Consider the following 20415-nt stretch of genomic DNA (forward strand, 5'->3'; position numbering starts at 1 on the left):
GAACAAATGTTTAATTGTGACGAAACTAGGTTGTTCTGGAAGCAAATGCCCAAAAGAACTTTCATCACAAAAGAAGAGAAGTGTATGCCAGGGTACAAACCTATGAAAGATAGAATAACTCTTTAATTTTGTGCTAATGCACAAAATTAAAGAGTTATTCTACTAGAGAAGTCAAACACCAAGGCATGGGTAACAAGAAGCATATTCAGAGTGGATCGTGGAGGTGTTTGGGCCCACAGTGAAAAAGTACCTGAGAGAAGAAAACTTGCCTGAAGAAAAGGCTGTGCTTCTTCTGGTCAATGCTCCAGGGCATCCACCTAGCTTGGAAGAAGATTTGGAGGCAGAATTTAACTTCATCAAGATAAAATTTCTTCCTGCAAACACCACATCTATTTTGCAACCCATGGGCCAACAGGTCATATCAAACATTAAGAAATTGTATATAAAACACATGTTCCAAAGATGTTTTGATGCAACTTCAGTTACCAGTCTGACTCTGAGGGAATTCTGGAAGGATCATTATCACATCCTTCATACTATTGAAGTCACTGCCATGGCATGGGACGAAGTCTCAGTTAGGACACTTAATGCTGCCTGGAAAAGGTTATGGACAGACTGCTGCAAGATAAGAAGTGCTGTTTCGAGTGTTCAAGATGCTGAAAATGCTGACATTGTAGATAAGATAGTCTCCTTGGACAAAGCATCACGTTTGGAGGTAAATGAAGAAGATGTAGAAGAATTAGTTGAAAAACACTCAAAAGATCTGACAACATAAGATCTTGAAGAGATGAAAAAGCAACTGAATCAGGAAAGAGACAAGGAAGATAAAGTGTGCTCATCAGAGGAGGAGAACAGCAATAAAAAGGGAAGAATGCCAACAGGTAACATTAAAAAAAATGCTGCGCTACTGAGAAGAATTTGTCTTTGGCTACAAAGTGGCATCCTAACAAAGCTGAAATGAACAAACTTGATGCCTTGGTTGAAGAAAAGTGTCTGAATCACTTGAAAAACATTCTGAAAAAAAGAGAAGTTCAATCAACTTTGCACAGATTTTTGACTTCTTCTTTAGCAAAGAGACAGAGGCCAGCTACTGAAGAAGAGGAGACCTACCTTAAACTTTGAAAATTTGGAAGAAAAATAGTAAAAACATTGTGTACATTTCAATTTAATAAAGTGTATATAATGGTGTAAAGATCGCCAGTTTTTCATTCTACTTTCCATTCTCTTTCATCTAATTGGGTAGCTGTTCAACTCACCCTTTGGTGAGTTTTTGCCCTTTTATAGTGTGCTTTTTACTATTTTATAAAACTTATCTTTAAATAGTAGGCAGCATCCAGAATGAATTAAACGATTTTCTATAGAAACGTATGGAAAATCAATACTTCCAATATGGATTGGAAGTATTTATTGTCAATTAATATGTTTAACTTATTAGATATAAAAGCAAATTTCCTTTACATTGCCACAAACATAATATTTATTGTCAATTAATATTTTAACTTATTAGATATAAAAGCAAATTTCCTTTACATTGCCACAAACATACCGTATTTACTCGAATATAACTTTCACTTTCTTTTCCCAAAATTAAAGCTAAAAATCGTGGTGCAAGATACTTGTGTGGATTTTCAGAAACTAGAGCAGCTATGAAAACGTGCATACAATTAGTGTGGTATTAACAAACGATCGCGAGAGTCAAACATAAAAGCAAGTGACAATTTTTGAATCAAAATGCTAATTCCCTTCAACAAAATTCAATATCTGAAACTGCCATAAAAATATTCACTATATATTTCTTAGTTTTAACACTACGGATTTTAACACTTTCAGTTTATTTTTATTGCTGCCTTGGTTTGAGCTGGGGGAGAGACTCCCGCACATCTATTTTTTAGTTAGAACCGTGTTTGCCAGTGCAACATATGGTTTTGCTTGAGTCTAAATAGCATAGTTTCTGTGGGAAGGGAACATGTGATTCATTAGTTAGTGCCATTTTTATCCCAGTTGTCTCTAATTGCACACTATTGGTTGAGAAATATTCTTACACAGACTGCAAATATCTCTGTACCTTATTCAGTGATGCAATAAAACGGCCTGTTTTTACCTCTGTCTGCAGTCACTATTGGCTACTGGGGAGGGCATGTGGTTTACCACGAGAAATGAGTTACTACTGTCCTGAAACGTGTTTAAACTTTTTTTTTTTTTTTCCTGTGAGAGGTATACACGAAACTTTTCGATTTCTTTTTTCGTAAAGTAAAATCAGGGGGGCGAGTTATACACGAGGGCGAGTTATATTCGAGTAAATATGGTAAGTAATTTTTAAAGCTATGTGAAATGTATTATCAATATTCAGGATTATGAAGTGTTATCTGCTCGTGATTAGATTGCATGCATACCCTTCTCTTTCATTTGTGTGTGTGTAGGTCTGCTTATAATTGTACTAATTTTTGGTTTGCTTAAAGTCGGTTGGTATATGCAGAGAGTGATTATAATGAGATTTTCCGAGTCCAAATCTTAATTTTTGTCAGTGTCTATATGTCTCTGTCCACATTTTTACACCCCATAATCTGATTTTCATTAAAGTTAAAAGCTGTATGAAGAAAGCAATTATTTAATAATTATATTCAATTATACATATATATATATATATATAATCTTTCAGAAAAGGTAAAAATTATTCAGCGCATTAAAGAATTGTCTGTGAGTAGAAAAACAATTAAGGATAGGATACTCAAGTTGGAAAGGAATACAGCAGAACAATTAACAAAATTATTATTATTATTATTATTCAGGCCTCCATGGAGTCAAAAGACTCATCGTGGGAGGTCCTCCCTAAGAAACACAAAGTCTATCAAGACTCATCGAGGGGAGGATCCCCTTAAGAAACACAAAGTCTATCATACAACTCCTTAAACTCATTGACCGTTCTCGCTCCCACCACTTCATCAAGCAATGCATTCCACGGCTCAACCACCCTCCATGCAAAGAAACCACTCCTCACCCTCTTGCTCACAGTTTCCTTTCGTAACTTCCAGGGATGGCCTCTTGTCATCACTCCTTCCCGCTGTTCAACCAAGTGAAAGAACTCCCCAGTGTCAACCCTGTAACCACCTCTCAACAGTTTAATAGTCTCAATCATATCACCTCTCCTTCTTCTATCAACCAAACTCTGCAGTCCACATTCCCTCAGCCGATCCTCATAACTATCATTGTACAGTCCTGAAACCATCTTTGTTATCTGCTTTTGTAGCCTTTCCACAGTTAATTTATCCCCTTCAAATCCTGGGGACCAAATAAAAAAGTTTGGCTTCATGTAAGTTCTTTTCTATTTGTGTTGATGAGAGCACAGACATTACATCATCATCAGCTAGGCTGGCAATCTTTACTTGATTTTGTAGGGATGATGAAGTATGCGAAGACAGGATTAAACTTGTAACACTACCTGAGTGTATCAGTGGGGTTGAAATATGTAAAGCAGTTATGAACAAATTATCTATTTGGCAAATTGATATTTCAATGTGACGGAAGTGGTATCCATCACAACAGATGGTGTGCCCAGCATGATTGGTAAGAAAGCGAGATTTGTAAATCTGTTCTCAAAATATGGTGGTCATCCACTGATAGGTTTTCATTGCATCCTACATGAGGAGAATTTATGTGCAAACACTGGCCTAAAGGAACTTCAAGAAGTGACGCAGACAGTAAACAAGGTTGTTAATTACATTTCTTCACCTGCTTTGAATAAAAGACAATTTCAGAATCTATTGAATGAGGTGGATTTGGTGTACAAAGGACTAATAATGTACAACAGTGTTCATTGGCTTAGTCGAGGTCTTGCTCAGAAACGATTTGTTGAATACCTGGATGAGATAAATCTCTTTTTTTGACATCAACAAATGTGTTATAAAGATATGTATGACATCGTGTGGGTTTGTAAACTGATGCTTTTTGTAGATTTTTGCGAACATTTAAATGACTTGAACCTCAAACTACAGGACACAAAAACATCTTCAAATAAACTCAGATGTTTTCATGGATAAATATGGATGATTTTGAAATGCAGTTGATTGATTTTCAAAGTAGCTCAATTTGGAGGCAGAAATTTATTGATCTCAGAGTTGACTTGGAAAATATTGAAAAAAGTTATTAGAGACGGGAGTAACAGAGAGAAGTGTGGAAAAAGAGGTACTAAGAGCTTGGAATGCTATTCCCAAAACTTTTGAATGTTTAAAAACCCTTGCAACAGCATTATTATCCATTGTAGCATCTACATATTCTTGTGAATCATTGTTCTCAGTGATGAACTTTAAGTCTTGTAACAGAAGTTTACAGTAGCCTTACAGATGAAATTAGTGGTGCACCCAGGGAGGGGAGGGGGCCAAGGGGCCCTGCCCCTCAAAAAGGAAAAATCGCTAGAAAATTTTCCAAAAATCTTTTCCTAATTAAAATTATTTTTTTAATTTATATTGTGTCGTGTCTTCTATTTCTATACTACTTATGAATTAGCAGTCACATAAGATGGGAATACCTTATAGCTCTCGGGAATCACGGCCACTGTTGAACGCGAGGCAAACGAAGTATTGCGCCATCGGACCGAGCGCTACTTCGTTTGCCCGAGCCAGGCCAAAGGAGATCATGGGTATCATCTATTAGCGATCACTGCAGATGCTCAGTCATAGATCATATGCAATGCGTAGTGTGTATTCTCAAATCATATACTTAACTTGGCCCCCTCTAAGATTAAATCCTGAGTGCGCCACTGGTAGTACATGCATATCTCTACAGATTACAAAATATAAATCTGATATAAATTATCTGTCATTAGTTATGCAGCAACAGCAGAAGCTTCACTGATATAAATAAATAAAATGTCCACTATTTTTCTTTCTCTAGTTTTGATTTGATGTTTTCTGCTAAAAATGGTAAAGATTAATTTCTGTTTAATATATTATGTAGGTAAAATAACAATTTATTTTATCTGTAATTTTCATGTATTACTCATAGGGGATTAAGAAGTAATAAAATTATATCTTTAATTTTATTTTCTTTTATTGTGCTTTAGTCAAGTAAAATGATTATGACATTGTGCACTGCAATTTATTGGAAAAACTTATGTCTGATTGATCTTTATAAAAAAAAAAAAATCGGAATTATTTGTTTACTCTTGCTGATATTAAAATTGCATCTTTAAATTGTGCGGCTTTATATGGCAGCTAGAATTACAATTAAATGCAAATAAAAAAATATTTATGCTATCAACAGGGTAGAAGGACAAGTAAAAATTCCGTCACTAATTTTTACATTCATTCAATGATAAATGATTTACAATAATCACTCTTACAATATTCTTGGATTTTACCATTCTAGTGTGATTTTTGATTATTTGAAAAGGTGTTCCCAATACTTAAAAGACACTAAATAATAATATGTTCCCTAAAATTTTGGTTGGCACGTGAGAAAATTTTGCATCAAAGATTTAGCGATTTTGGCATGCACACTAAAAAAAGTTGCTCACCCCTGGTCAGAGTCTACATTTAAACAAATCTATCATACTGCTGTTCGTTTGGGAGTTCACGACAATCAAGGAGCTGTGGCAAAAACGCCCACTATGTCTGACCAGTGGCGATGGTGACTGTCAGAAACGCTATACGTCTATTTGACTTTTTTGAAGTATTTTTGGTGTGTATTGAAGAATGGCAAACTCAGGGACCGCCCTGGGCAGCAAAAGCTCTAGCTATGCTACTACTGGGATGTGGTCTTTGTAAACAGGAATGTTAACTCTCATCTCTGCTTATTAGTGTGTCCTTCAATAACCAAGTAATCCTGAGAGCTCTCCTGGCTGATTGAGCAATGTGCCCTCTAAACTTCAACTCTTTATCTACTACTACCTCTACAAACCCCAGGCCTAATTAAATTCCTGGAGTACAGTTTGCTCAGTGTAGTACACAGCTTATAATCTTTGTATCCCAAAATGCGTACATTTACACTTTTCTATTATGTTAAATAGAAATAAACATCTATTATGTTTTTCCCATACTGTCGGCCTATTTAGATCATCCTGCAAGCTCTCTACATCACCTTGGTTAATTATTGAAGGTGATAAATTAATTGTGGAAAGGGTACAGAGGCAGATAACAAAGATAGTTTCAGAACTGTACAATGTTAGTTAAGAGGATCAGCTGAGGGAATGTGGACTGCAGAGTTTGGTAGATAGAAGGTGATATGATTGGGACTTTTAAACTGTCGAGAGGTAGTAACAGGGTTGACATTGGGGAGTTCTTACGTTTGATGGAACAGCAGTAAGGAGAGATGACAAGGGACCATCCCTGGAAGTCGCAAAAGGAAGATGTGAGCAAGAGGGTGAGAAGTAGTTGAACCATGGAATGCATTGCCTGATGGAGTTGTGAGAGTGAGAACAGTCAATGCGTTTAAGGAGCGGTATGATAAACTTTGTGTTTCCTAGGAGGAACCTCCCTCAATGAGTCTTGATAGACTTGTGTTTCTTGGAAAGGACCTCCCACGATGAGTCTTTTGAATAATAATAATAATAATAATATATTATAACATATTATATAATCATTTTTATTTATTTTATTATATATATATTGTAACTGATTATAAAATTCAATATTATCATCTTCTCTTCCTTCTTTTGGGGCATATAAACCAATTATTGCTAAATAACCTCTATCTATTTTTATTCTAGCTTCTATTATTCATTCATTCCATAATTTATAATATTTTATCTGTTTTGGAAAGGAATTATGAATTAAAATCATAACACCTGCTTGTGGTCTTTGGTCTCTGTTAACTTCACCATATATTACATTAAAAATTTTCAGTTCTCATGGTTCCTTTCAATTTCTTTTTTGGTTCAGTGATTACTGCTATTTGAAAATTTCATTCATTTAATACTTGGTCTAATTCTGTATTTTCTTATATACTATTTCTCCTGTTATGTTCCAGTTTACTATATGTATTATATTTTGTTGTTTCCATTTTTGTTTTGCCTTTTCCATTCCATGGTTATTTTCCGTAGATGCATTTCAATTACCTTTCTCTATTGGCTTGAACGTAGACTAATGTTCTCCATGTCAGGTGACTAGCATGGCAATGGATAGTCCATGGTAGGGCTGCTAACTTAGAGTCTCTAAACTAGCCTTTTTCCAAATTTAAGCCCATAGGAGGAATTGGGTATACGGAAGGGGAAAGAGTAGATTATATAGGAGATATAAGCCAGAAATGGAAAGACACCATAGCCCTTGAAGATACCAAGAAATTATATACTTGGTTTAATCCTTTATCCAAGTGTAAGCAAACAAGTTTGTGCATGGACTAATTTCAGGACTGGGACAACTTGTATTAAGAAGCTCATGACTTCACATCACTTGCCTAAGTGATGTGAAGTCATGAGCCAATCACATCTCCTTTGAGACATGTATAATGCTATGCATTATGGGAAGGGCTACTACCCACACCTGTTGCAACCTTTATTGGGGTCTCATCAGTCAGAAGCCACACCCAGAGGTGATTCTAAGGTTGAAGTAGTGCAGAAGTCATATTTTCATATATGAGTTGCTCTGAACAGCTCGGGCACAAACTTTATTTGTGTACACTTGGATAAAGGATTAAACCAAGTATATGATTTCTTGGTATCTTTAATTTATAGTATAACCAAGTAAAAAAAACTTCCAACAACTTTCTCTAATCCAGAATATTTTAATTATAAGGTCTGACACCTTTTGGCCACTCATATGAAAATACGACCTCCAGACCCACTGATGAGAACTCAATAAAGGTTGAAACTGGTCTGGGTAGTGGCCCTTCCCATAATGCATAGCATTATACATGTTTGCAAGGAGATGTGTTTTGCATTATGGGATACTAAGGCAAGTGATGTGAAGTCATGAGCTTCTTTATACGAGTTGCCCCAGTCCGTTATCCAACTGTAAGCAAATTGTTTGCTTACACTTGGATAAAGGATTAAATTGAGTATTTCTTGGTAACTTAAATGTATAGTATGACCAAGTGGAAAAACTTCCAACAACCATAGCCCTTAGGTACTCTAATATCATAAAGGTCATGAAATAAGAAGAGTTGGCTGATAAGGCCTTATAGGAAAGATTAAAGTGAGTGGAACTTCCTCAAAGCAGAGGAAGAAGAGGATAGATGTTGAAGTCCCCCATTATAATTACTTTACTTGCACTGATTGTATTGTACTAATCCACTGATGCATATCTTCCACATCACCTCTGGCCTATAGCGACAACCAATTTTATATTTTGTTCTGTTGGCCTTGATCTCACACCAGATATACTCCAAAGAAATACCATCATCTGCCTGACAGACTCCTAATCTTGTTGATTGCATTTCATCTATTATCATCGGCAGTACCCCACCCCTTGTCCTGTCTGCTTCGTTCTCCCTGAAAATATTGAATTCATCATATTCTATCCCTGTAACTCAAGGGGCCCTGGCTCCTCCCCAAAAAAGAAAAAGGAAAAAGAAAAAAAACACTATAAAATTTTTCAAAAATCTTTTCATAATTAAAATTCATTTTTTTTATTTATGTTGTGTCTTCTATTTCTATACTACTTATAAATTAGCATAAGGTGGGAATACCTTATAGCTCTTGGGAATCTTGGCCGCTGTGAACGCAAGGCGAACAAAGTAGTGCTCGGGCAAACTGAGCGCTACTTTGTTTTCCCAAGCTGGACCAGAGGAGATCACAGGTATCATGTATTGGCAATCACTGCAGATGCTCAGTTATAGGTTGTATGCAATGTGTAGTGTGTATTTTCACATTGTGTACTCGACTCGGCACCACCCAAGATTAAATCCTGAGTGTTCTCCCCCCACAAAGATTAAATCCTGAGTGTTCTCCCCCCACAAAGATTAAATCCTGAGTGCAGCACTGGTCACTACACTGACACTATTACTAATAATCCTTATCAGTTTCAAAGCATCTGTATACAACTGAATATCCTCCTACACTCCATTAACAATATCACTGATATCAAGGTTAAACACTACTGTGCCCTGGGAAACCCCAGTTCTGTTTCCATGACACTGCTCCCCTTGTAGACAACTCTTAGATAACTACCAGACATCCAATTTTCAATCCAATTTACTAACCTAATAGCTAAATCTATGTACTGTAATTTAAATATGAGTTTACCAATTTTAGAAATCAGATTACTAAAACAAGAGAGCTCCTTAACAAACCCATGCTGATCCTAACAGATAACATTACTGTTATCTGCCTAATGCTGTATATAATCCCTGATGAATTTCTACAAAATCTTAATTACTGAAGAAATATATATTACTTTATAGTTTGACACTTCCATTTTACTACCACTGCCTTTATGCAGTGGTGCTATTTTACTCTCCTTCCATTCCATGGATACCTTTCCTGTAGCCAGATTCTCACTGGTAAGTCAGGTCAATGAAGCCATCAACCCCTTAGCACCTTCTGTTAGAGCACATGGAGAAATCTCATCCGGTCCCACTGCTTTATTGACACTCAATGTAGTCAAGTATATAAACAACATCTTGTTCTCAAGTACTTCTAAACTTTGAGCCCACCCCACCCCATCCCCTGTGGAATAAAACCTGCTATTCCAGGATGAAATACCTCAAAAAATTGATCATTAAGCAGGCCCACTAGGTCGTCTTCATCAGTATCTCGATAGCAATTTTCATGTAGCAGTATCATTTGTACACATTGTATCTCCTCCTACAGCTAAGTAGCATAAGAATTCCTTAGGATTTTCCTTGGATTGCATAGCTAATTCTCTTCTTGTATTCTAATTTTATCTTCCTTACTGTTCTAGTCACTTTCCTGGCCTGAATCTAATCTAATATTCCAATGCATTTGCTCTCCACCTTTCTCTTTATACATTTCCATAACTTGTTTTTCATCCATATGTCACTTTCACACCATTGGCATTTAGAGGAGTTATTCTTTAATATTCATTCTTTCTTTTACTTACAATTTTTTATTTATCTGCCTTATTTATAGTGATCTTAGAAATCAGCTTGAAGCAGTTCCAAATGGATTATAGGATTTTATGTAACATGAATAACTAATGAAATCAAATGGGAACTACATGTTATGGAATGAATGTTAAAGTAGAGATTCACTGTTGTCAACCCATTTCTGAATGCAAACCCTAACCAATTTTTCCAAAATCTTCACCACCGCACCTGAGATACTAATTGGTCAATAGTTGGATACATCAGTCTTTGCACCACCCTTGTGCAATGGAATTACCACACATGCCTTCCATTCCTGCAGAATTGTCCCTGTTCTGAGACTCGCATTATATAGCCTGGTCAAAGTAATAGCCAGCTCAGTTGAACACACTCTTTTATCACCCTTGCTGGTATCCCATCAGCCCCTATTGCTGAATTCTTATTCAGTTTGTGCAACAGTGTGCAACTTTTTATTCAGTTTGTGCAACCTCTTCATCCAGTGAAGAGGTAGCAGTGAACTCAATATTGCACACACTAGGTTGCCAACTCTAAATGAAATGGGCAAGCATAAGCTGAACAGCCTCTACTGTTATTCAATCTGTACATTAATGATATTGGGAAGGAGTTGACAGGTGACATACAGCTATTTGCTGATGATGATGCAAAGATAGGTAGGGTAATCAGGAATGCTGCTGATATAGAGTACTTGAAGAATGATTTTAAAGACTGGGATTGTGGGCATAGGTAAAATGGATGTCAGTTCAGTGTCAGTAAATGTAAAGTCATGCACTTTGGCATAATTAGGTAACCAATGTCATATTGTATTGGTGGGGTTATTCTAGAAGAAACTGATCAGGCTAGAGATCTTGGAGTGTTAGCAGATAAGAGGTTGAAGTTCAGGGGCTATGTAGCAAAGATTGCAAATACAATTCAAATGATAATTGCAATGAGGAAATGAACATTCAAATGTAAAGATAAATATGTCAGTTTGCCTCTTTACAAGGCCTTGATAAGACCTCACTTGGACTATTGTATGCAGGTCTGGTCTGCTGGTTTCTGTTGTGATTCTGATACAGTGGAGAGAGTTCAAAGGGAAGTTAAAAATGATATCAGGATTGTGGAATAATGATTATGAAGAGAGATTGAGACTTTTGAAGGCTACAGACACTAGCAAACAGGAGAAAGAGGGTGATATGATCGAGGTGCACAAACTTCTGAAAGGGTCATATAGGATTTCGGTCGATGGAATTTTTCATTTTATGGAAGTTGGGAAAAGGACAAGAGGGCATCCTTTGAAGCTGAGAATGAATACCACTAAAAAAGGGTGAGGGCTAGATTTTTCTCTCATAGAGTGGTGTGTGATTGGAATAGATTGCCATTGGATGTTGTGTGTGCAAACAGTGTGAATGAATTCAAGAATGAGTATGACAGCTGGTGTATGTATTAGGTGGCCTTCCACGACGAGTCCCTGACTCCCTGGAGGCCTCTCTTAAAATAATAAAAATAAGATTACCTTCCTTGCTAATTCTACATAAATTTCTTTCTCCTTGATATTTCTACATGTCTGTTTTTTTCTCCAAGTCAAAACGACATGGTCATTGTCTCTATCCAGAGACAGAGATGTCATCTGAGCTACAATGAGATCCTCTGATGCAAGGACCAAACCCACAACTTTTGAACCTTATGTTATTTCTATGATATCTTAAAACATTTGTCCCTTAAGAATTCCAGAAATTCTATCCCTTCGTACTACATGCTATTTCCTCTTCCTAATTTAGACTGCCATGATTAAAATCTCCCATAATGATTACTCATTTTGCAATTGTCAGAGTCAGCTGCCTAAACTTCTGCTCTTCATTGCCTTAGTTCTCTGGCTTATTACAACATCCAACTAAGTAATCTGTCCTACCCACTTTCACCTCACACCATTTCTCTCCAAATGCTTCACTCTGATAGGGCACAATTCATCACAATCCATCACAGAATTTGCTGTGCCTATCCTGCTAAAATATTCTATACCAATGTTTCCCAATGGGAGCAAAAATCATTCTTTATGGGAGGGTCAAAAATTATATTTTTAATATTATTTTTTATATAATGGACATACAAGTATATAACAAATGAGGAAATGTACATATTTAATTTTTAAAATAGTGAATGATTCATACACTATATATTGCTTAGATAATACTGCTTCTTTAACACCATGTTTCCTATATGTTACTAGTATGTAACATAATACCTCCAGGGAGTCCAAAGGCTCATCGAGAGAAGGCTCTCCACTACTCAATCCACCTACTACAATTACCATCATCATCATCATCTGCACCAACGCCATCTACTGCACATCATCACCACTAGTATTTTCACAGACAATCACAAACATCCATGCCCACGGAGGGATTCGAACCCTCAGCCTTTTGGATGGAGAGCGGATACGCTGACACTTGGCCAATGAGGCCGGCAACAGGTCCAATAGGAAAGGGAACACTGCTAGCCTTCCATAGTCTTGCTTTGATAACAGCAATTTCCTCATTCCTATTGGATTTTTTTTTCCCCCCATGCTTCACAATTGAAGCTTTGTGAAAAAAAATGTGCAGTAAACCCTTATGAAAATAAGATATTGATACAAGAAATAATAGGAGGTAATTAGAAAAAAAATTCACTTAAAAACGTCCTTTAGGGAATGATTACTAAGAATGTCGAGAAATACTGATCTATGAGAAACTCTTCTACTTATATGCTTGCCATCTTATGTCAAACATGTTTTGCTGATCCCAACAATCTTGGAAAAGGCTATGACTATCAACACCACCAATTTATTTCCTTTATTCCTCATGCTCCTGGCACTTAAAAACCCACTATTTTTTTAAATAATTATCATAAGAGGCCACCTATGCAACCATCAACCTTGTCGACTCTAGTTATCTTGCTCTAACATTCCTACTTTTCCAAAGAACAATTATTTCTCCAGATGCCTCTCCCTTGTTCAAATATATACAGCTCTATTCTATCCTTAAATGCACTATAGGCATCCACATAATCCAGCCTTCTCTTCTGATACATTCTTGCAATCATTTGCTTCCCTTCTCCCCAACTCTGTATTATCATATCTGGGTAACATGTTCACTACCTACTCTTTCATACTCTTCTTCTTTATAATCTCAAGTATCAACCTCAGATCTCATATCACCTGATTTACACTACCTCTAAAGTTACTTGTACTCACCATCACTATCATTATATCCACATTCTCACTTCACTTAATTGCCACACTTCCTCCAGGCAAGCATTCCTCTAGCATTCTGTTTTGTACTCCACAAATCACAATCGCCACACACCACCTCTCTCTCTTTCTAATCCATTCATTTCTTGCTCACCTGCATCCCTCACTCTCCTCCTTGCTCTCACTTACCTATCTTTCTTCCATCCCTACATTCCTTGCTCCTGCACTATCTCACTTTCTCTCATTTCCACTCATTCACTGGTTCTCTTATTCTCTCTCTCCTTTTATCATTCCCATAATTCTCATACTCCTACTCTTGTTTGCCTTACATCAGTTAGCCTTCTCTCTTAATCTCTAAATATAAATAATAATCCTAATCGCTTCCTTCACAAGTCTCAACTCATTTTTTATCTATTCCATTTCCTTTCTCCCTCCAAGTATCCTACTCGTTGGATATTCATGCACCAAATCAATATCTTCCAAATATATCTCCATACTTGTTTTCCTCATCTTCAATCACACTGTATATTTCTCTGCCTGCTGCATGTTACTCATTTCTGACACACCGCTATCAAATTTTTTTATACAGGAAAAAAGAAAATAGCTGAACATGAGATAAGAAAAAAAAGAAAATCAGGCTGCTTACTTTTGCTTTATATTATACAAGATTAGTAACCTTGCATCTCACAACTATCTTTTAATTTAAACAAATTAGCTTTGGTAAATGAAGCCACAGAGGATGATTTAGTGGAGACTAGAAAAATTTTGAAATAAGTTTCCTACCATAAAGACATTACTAATATGAATACAAAGGTTTGACAACTACTTTGAGTTGTATTATTTTTAGTTTAAGAATTCTAATCTGAATAAAATCAAATTATTTTAAAAAATAAATAATTTTAATTTAAAGAGGGTCCCAATTATGAAATAAATTGTGAATGTTGGGTATTTAGTTGTTTAATGTTAAACAGCATGCTGATTTGCTTTACTTACAGAGAGAAAATCAAAACTGTATCTTCTTCTTTTTAGCCATTATCTGCCCACTGCTGGACAAAGGCCTCCTCCAGTTCTTTTCACCTTTCTCTGTTCTTGGCAATGGTTGATTAATTTTTCCCCAACAAAATTTGACAATTCATCACTCCACCTTCTTTTAGGACATACTCGACCGCGTTTCACTTCTTTTGGAATCCAGTTTGTTAGTATGGTGGTCCATCACTCTTCTCTTCTGGATAGATGTCAGGCCCATTCTCATTTTAGTTGCTTGTAGTGAAGAATGATGTCAGTGATATGAGTCTGGCTTGTTATCCAGGTGTTTCGCTTCTTATCTTTTAATGTGATGCCTTGCATCAACCTCTCCATTTTTCTTTGAGTTGATGCTAGTTTATTTGTCAGTGCTTTTGTTAGAGACCAAGTTTCACAACCATATGTGATGACTGGAAGTATACACTGGTTAAATGTTATCCTATTTAAACAGAGTGGGACATCATTGTTTTGAAAAAGGCTTTTCAATTTTCTGAATGCACTCCAGGCAAGTTGAACTCTTCTATTTATTTCCTTTTGGACCACAGTTTAGATTAATGAGATGAACTAAGTATGTAGAAGAGACTCTTTCGAAGAAATTGTTTTCCATTATGTTTTTTTGGTGTTACAAAATGATTAAACATGATTTTAGTTTTTTCTCTGTTTATTTTTAAACTGACTTTTCAGCTTTCATGATATAGGTCTTCTATCATTATACTAAGGTCTTCTGGAGTGTTTGAAAAAATTATGATATCTGCATATCTTAGATGTGCTAAGTTTCTGTTATTAATTTTAATACCAAGGTTTGTCCACTTTATATTAAATATTTCTTGAAGGACTGCTGTAAAGATTTCGGGTAATAAAGAGTCTCCTTGTCAGACACCTTTTTCAATTAATATTTTATTGCTACTCGTGTGAAGTTGGATTGTTGCTGTTGCAGTGAGGCATATTGCCTGGAGGAAGTCCATATATTCTCCAGGAACTCCATGAATCTGGAGTGCTTTGATTATTGCATTAGTTTTCATGGAATCAAATGCTTTTTCATAAACAATAAAGGCTAAACAGAGAGGCAATTGTAAACAACATATTAACATAATGGAGGTGGCACTAGTTAGCCAAGCACTGCGGATGTGTCTCTAAGAAGAGCTCCTGATTGAGGTAAGTTATTCTAGGAATAATTAAGTATATATGCGTAATTGTTTGAGTAAGAGCGGCTATAAACGTTGTGCGCTACCATTATTATTAGTGTGGGGGATTTTTTTTTGCCTAAACTTAATTAGGAAATCGTTATTATTAGGCCTAGTAACCTGCAGGGGAAAAAAATGGCAGTGGCATTGTCATTCCATGATTTTAATTTAGATTTCAGTCGTTTCATTAAGTGTGAGGTCTGTTATATGTATTCTTTCAATTACATAAATGATTTGTGGATGTTTAGTGTGGATGGAAGAAGGGTGTGCGCGAAGTGTGACCTGAACGAGGAACTGATGAATGCAAATATGAAATTGATAACAGAAAGTGTTAGTAACGAGAATGTCACAGGGAACATGAGTGCAAGTTTGAAAGAGAAGGATGGTGAGAAAAGACAGGCGAAAAAATGTTAAAAAATTAGTAAAAAGGAAAAACAGCGATTTTAAAACCATAACAGATGTTAAAAGGGACAAAAGTGAGGCAAGAGTGGCGGAAGGAAACGAAATTCAGAAAACGAATGAAACTAGAAATGGCGTGACACAGAAATCGAAAGTGAAAAAAATTGAAAGAATGAATGAATGACGGCAAAAGTTGGATGGATGTTGGACTGAAAGTAGTGAAACAAAGAAAGATGAATGAGAGTGGAAGTGACAAGAATGATAGCGAAAGTTGGATGCATGTTAGACTGAAAGTACGGAAACAAAGAAAGGTAAATGAGAGTGAAAGAGAGAAGAATGATAGCAAAAGTTGGACGTATGTTGGACCGAAAGTACAGAAACAAAGAAGGATGAATGAGAGTGAAAGTTGAGAAGAGGGGGTCGGGAGGTAGAAAGATTTAATGATAGAGAGAATGTGTCGCGAGATTCTGAAGTTGAATTGGATTGGATGAGGCAAGAAATGAAATGGATACGGAATGAAATTAAGTGAATTCAGGTGAAAACTATTAAAATAAATCATGATGGCATGAAAGAGTTAACAAAAGATGAGCGAGTGGCGTTGTATGGCGACTCCATTATCAAAGGTGTGCTAGAGGATAGAATGCACAAGGTATGTTTTCCAGGCGGTAAAATGAGTAGAGTGATTGAGGCATTGGATATGAGGTGGGAACGAGCAAAACAGTTAATAGTATTAATTAGTACAAATGATTTGAGAGAGAACAAAGAGCGTGTCAGAATTTATATCAGGAGGTTGCATGGAAGGACAAAAGAGAATAGCATGACAAGAAGGGTAGTCAGTGTGTTGCCTAGGTATGACTGTGGTGAAATGAGGCGAAGAGCAAGGATTATGAATGATATGCTGGCTGAAATGTGTGAGGAGATGGGAGTACAGTTTGTTAATGTTTGGAATGAGTTTGAGGGATGAAGTGAGCTGTATGGGAGCGATGGACTGCATTTGAGTGGTTATGGTGTGAGTCACTTGGAGAGATTGCTGCTGGAAGGTAGAGAAGTGAATGGAGAGAATGAATCAGATCGAAAGGGGAGTGATGTGGAAGAGCAGGAGAGTAAGACAGGAGTGATTGAAGAAGTGGATATGAATGGGGAAGTGAGTGGCATGAGTATAGAAAATGAGAGAATGGGTGTGCAAGAGGAGCAGGGAAACGGGGAGGCTCAGGGTGGACAGGGGTACACAGCGTGAGAAAGGTGGATGCTCCAAGAGGAGGTGAGAGCATGTGCAGGCAGGAAAGAAATGGGATGACCAGGGAGCAAGAGGAAACAGTTGGAATTGAAAAGGGTTTTAAAATTAAGAAGCAGAAAGGGAAATGGCCCCAGTCTAGCATGGAAAGATCACATCGAGTGAGTGGTATCAGTGAAACTAGCTGTGGATCCAGAAATGAGCTGTTGTGTTTGTATACCAATGCTAGAAGTATAAGAAACAAGGCAGATGAAATGGTTGCACTAATTGAGTCTGTTCACCCAAAGATTGTCAGAATAAGTGAGACATGGTTGGAAGAGGATGACATCCTGACAGGAATAGAGATGGAAGGATATGATGTGTTCCATGAGGATAGAAGGGGGTAAAAAGGGAGGGGGAGTGCTACTGATGACAGAGAAAGAAAGAGTTATGTCCATACAAAGTAGAGATGCAAGATGGAAATAGTGCCAGTGGTTTTGAGGCAGTATGGTGTGAGATAGAGGTGAATAGAATCAAATACTTGGAGGGATGTTGTTATAGACCAGGTAATGTGGATGGTAGTGATAATGAAATGTATAATAAAATTAGCCAAGTAAATAAGAAAAGGGTGATCATTATGGGTGATTTCTAATTATGGCACTATAGACTGGAATAATGAGATAGCAACTGGAAGTAAAGAAAATGGGTTTCTTGAGTTTTTGAGGGATAACTACATCAGTCAGTATGTAACAGAGGGCACACGAGGATTAAGGGACTTGGATTTGGTCATATCATCAGAGGATGTAATTAGAAATGAGTTGTCAAATCATCCGCCAATTGGTGAGAGTGACCATGAAGTAATTACCTGGGTGGTTGCCAGCAGTGCGAGGACCCCTGTGAAAAAAGGCTATATGTGGAACTACAAGGGAGGGAGGGGGGAGTATGAATGAAGAGATCAGGAGACAGCTTGCAGATGTAGCGTGGAATGAGGAGTTAGCTGGAAAAGACATTAATGCAGCTTGGGGGAGTTTAAAAAACTATCTAGTAGGTGCAATGTCTAAATGTATTCCATGGGTGAGAAGGTTAAATAAGGTAGGTACGAGATGAATAAAGAGATTAAGCATGCGATACAGAGAAAAAGGGAATTGTGGAGGCAGCATAAGAGAAGTGAAATAACCAATTTCATGAGGTATATAAAGACCAGGCAAGGAGAGTGACTTGGTTGGTGAGAGTAGCTAAAGAGAGGCATAAACAGCAGTTAGCTAATGAAGCCAAAAAGAATCCTAGGGAGTTCTTTTGATATATAGCCAGCAAAAAAAAGAATGATTATGGAAGGATGACATTGATTGGAGAAAATGGTATAAAAACAGCTGTTGCAGAATGTGTGGTGGAGATACTTAATAAGCAGTTCATAAAGATCTTTCAATCTTGTGAATGTGACTTCATGGAGAGATTGAGAGCAGTTGATGATGGGGAGGAGAGATTGACTGTAAGTGAGCAAGAGGTGTTTGGGGGGGTTGAGTAAACTAGATGTAAATAAGGCTGTGGGACTTGATAATATATCACCACGTATTCTGAAGGAATGTGCTAGAGAGTTGACACCTGCCTTGACATTTTTTTTTAATATGAGTCTTGCACTGGGTCAAGTTCCTAAGGAGTGGAAGGAGGGCGAGATTGTGCCACTTCATAAAGGAAGTGATCGAACTCAAGCATCAAACTATAGGCCTATCTGTATGTCAGGTGTTGTGATTAAGTTGTTGGAGAAGCTTGTGAGAACTAGGATCCAGAGTTGGGTTGACAACAATGGTATAATATTTGATAGACAGCATGGATTTGCTAAAGGGAGGTCATGTTTTAGTAATCTACTTACTTATTACAATAAAGTGACTGCTTCCTTGGACAGGAGAAGGATACACAGTAATATACTTGGATTTCGCAAAGGCTTTTGATAGATTACCTCATGATAAGTTGATAGTCAAACTAGAGCAGATGGTGTTGGATATTAGATTAGTGCATTGGATTGGAGACTGGCTAGCTGATAGGTATCAACAAGTTGTGTATGGGGGGAGGGTGCGATATCCAGGAAAAGGAAAGTCACTAGTGGAATGCCTCAGGGGTCTGTTTTAGGGCCATTACTATTTAACTTGTATATTAATGATAATGGCGAAGATTTGGATGGAGATATTCAGTTGTTTGCAGATGTTGCAAAGTTGGAATGAACCATAAAGAGTAGTGAAGATGTTGTGGCCTTGCAAGAAGACTTGAATAAATTGAGTGATTGGGCACGGAAATGGGGATGTGAGTTCAATGTTGCAAAATGTAAGGTTTTAAAATTTGGAAAACAAAGATGGGATGGAGAAGTTATGCTTGGTGAGAATATATTGTTGAAGGTAGAGGAAATAAGAGATCTGCGGGTGATAGTGGATAAGGATCTAAAATTTAGGGGACACATCACCAAAATTCTGAAGACAACACAAAGGCTTCTGGGAATGATGCAGAGAAAACAGATGTGTAGAAGTAGTGAGATTCTTGTTCCGCTGTATAAGGCTTTGATTAGGCCACACATGGACTATTGTGCCCAGATTTGGTCACCGGGTTTTCAGAATGATGAAGAGATGTTGCAAACGGTCCAAAGGCGACTGGCTAAGGTAGTGTCTGACATCTGGAATGTTAAGTATGAGGAGAGATTGAGAAGATATAATTTGCAGAGTCTGGTGGACAGGAGGAAGAGGGGAGATATGATAGAAATCTACAAGTTGGTAAGGGGTTTTTATAGGATCAATGCTGGAGTAGTTGTACAGAAAATAGTGTTAGATCACGGGAGAACCAGAGGTCATTCCTGGAAACTGTATAAAAAGGGCGTGAGTAGGGGAGTGAGAGGCAGGTTTTTTCGTGCAGAGTTGTGAATGATTGGAATGCCTTGCCTGAGAGTATGGTGTCTGCAAGGAGTTTGAGTGTGTTTAAGACAAGGTATGATGAGATGTGTGTGAGTGATAAAAGGACCTCCCAGATGAATATTTGCCTCCATGAGGTCTTGGTGTAGTAATAATAGTAATAACAAAACTATAACAACATAATAACAAAACTATATAACAACATATTATTAAATTTGCAAATTTAATTTTATAAATCAATATACACTTACCTTCATATCTTCTGCTGATTTTACCATTTCAAGTCTTTCTTGATAATTTTTACAGGTTTTTAATAAAGTCTTATCTGGAAATCTTTCAAGTAAAAATTTTGTCGCTTCAAAATTAACCAATGACATGAGTGTAGATACAAGATGAGTTGAACTTCTGTATAAACAAAATGTTATTAATATTCTAACATCTATCAGATTAAAATTCTGAATCTACAAGAATAAATTTTGAAATTTACAATTATTTTGGCAG

This window comes from Typopeltis vanoorti, chromosome 16, assembly GCF_054136105.1.
Source record: "Typopeltis vanoorti isolate ZY-2024b chromosome 16, IOZ_Tvanoo_1.0, whole genome shotgun sequence".
Classification (NCBI taxonomy): Eukaryota; Metazoa; Arthropoda; class Arachnida; order Uropygi; family Thelyphonidae; genus Typopeltis; species Typopeltis vanoorti.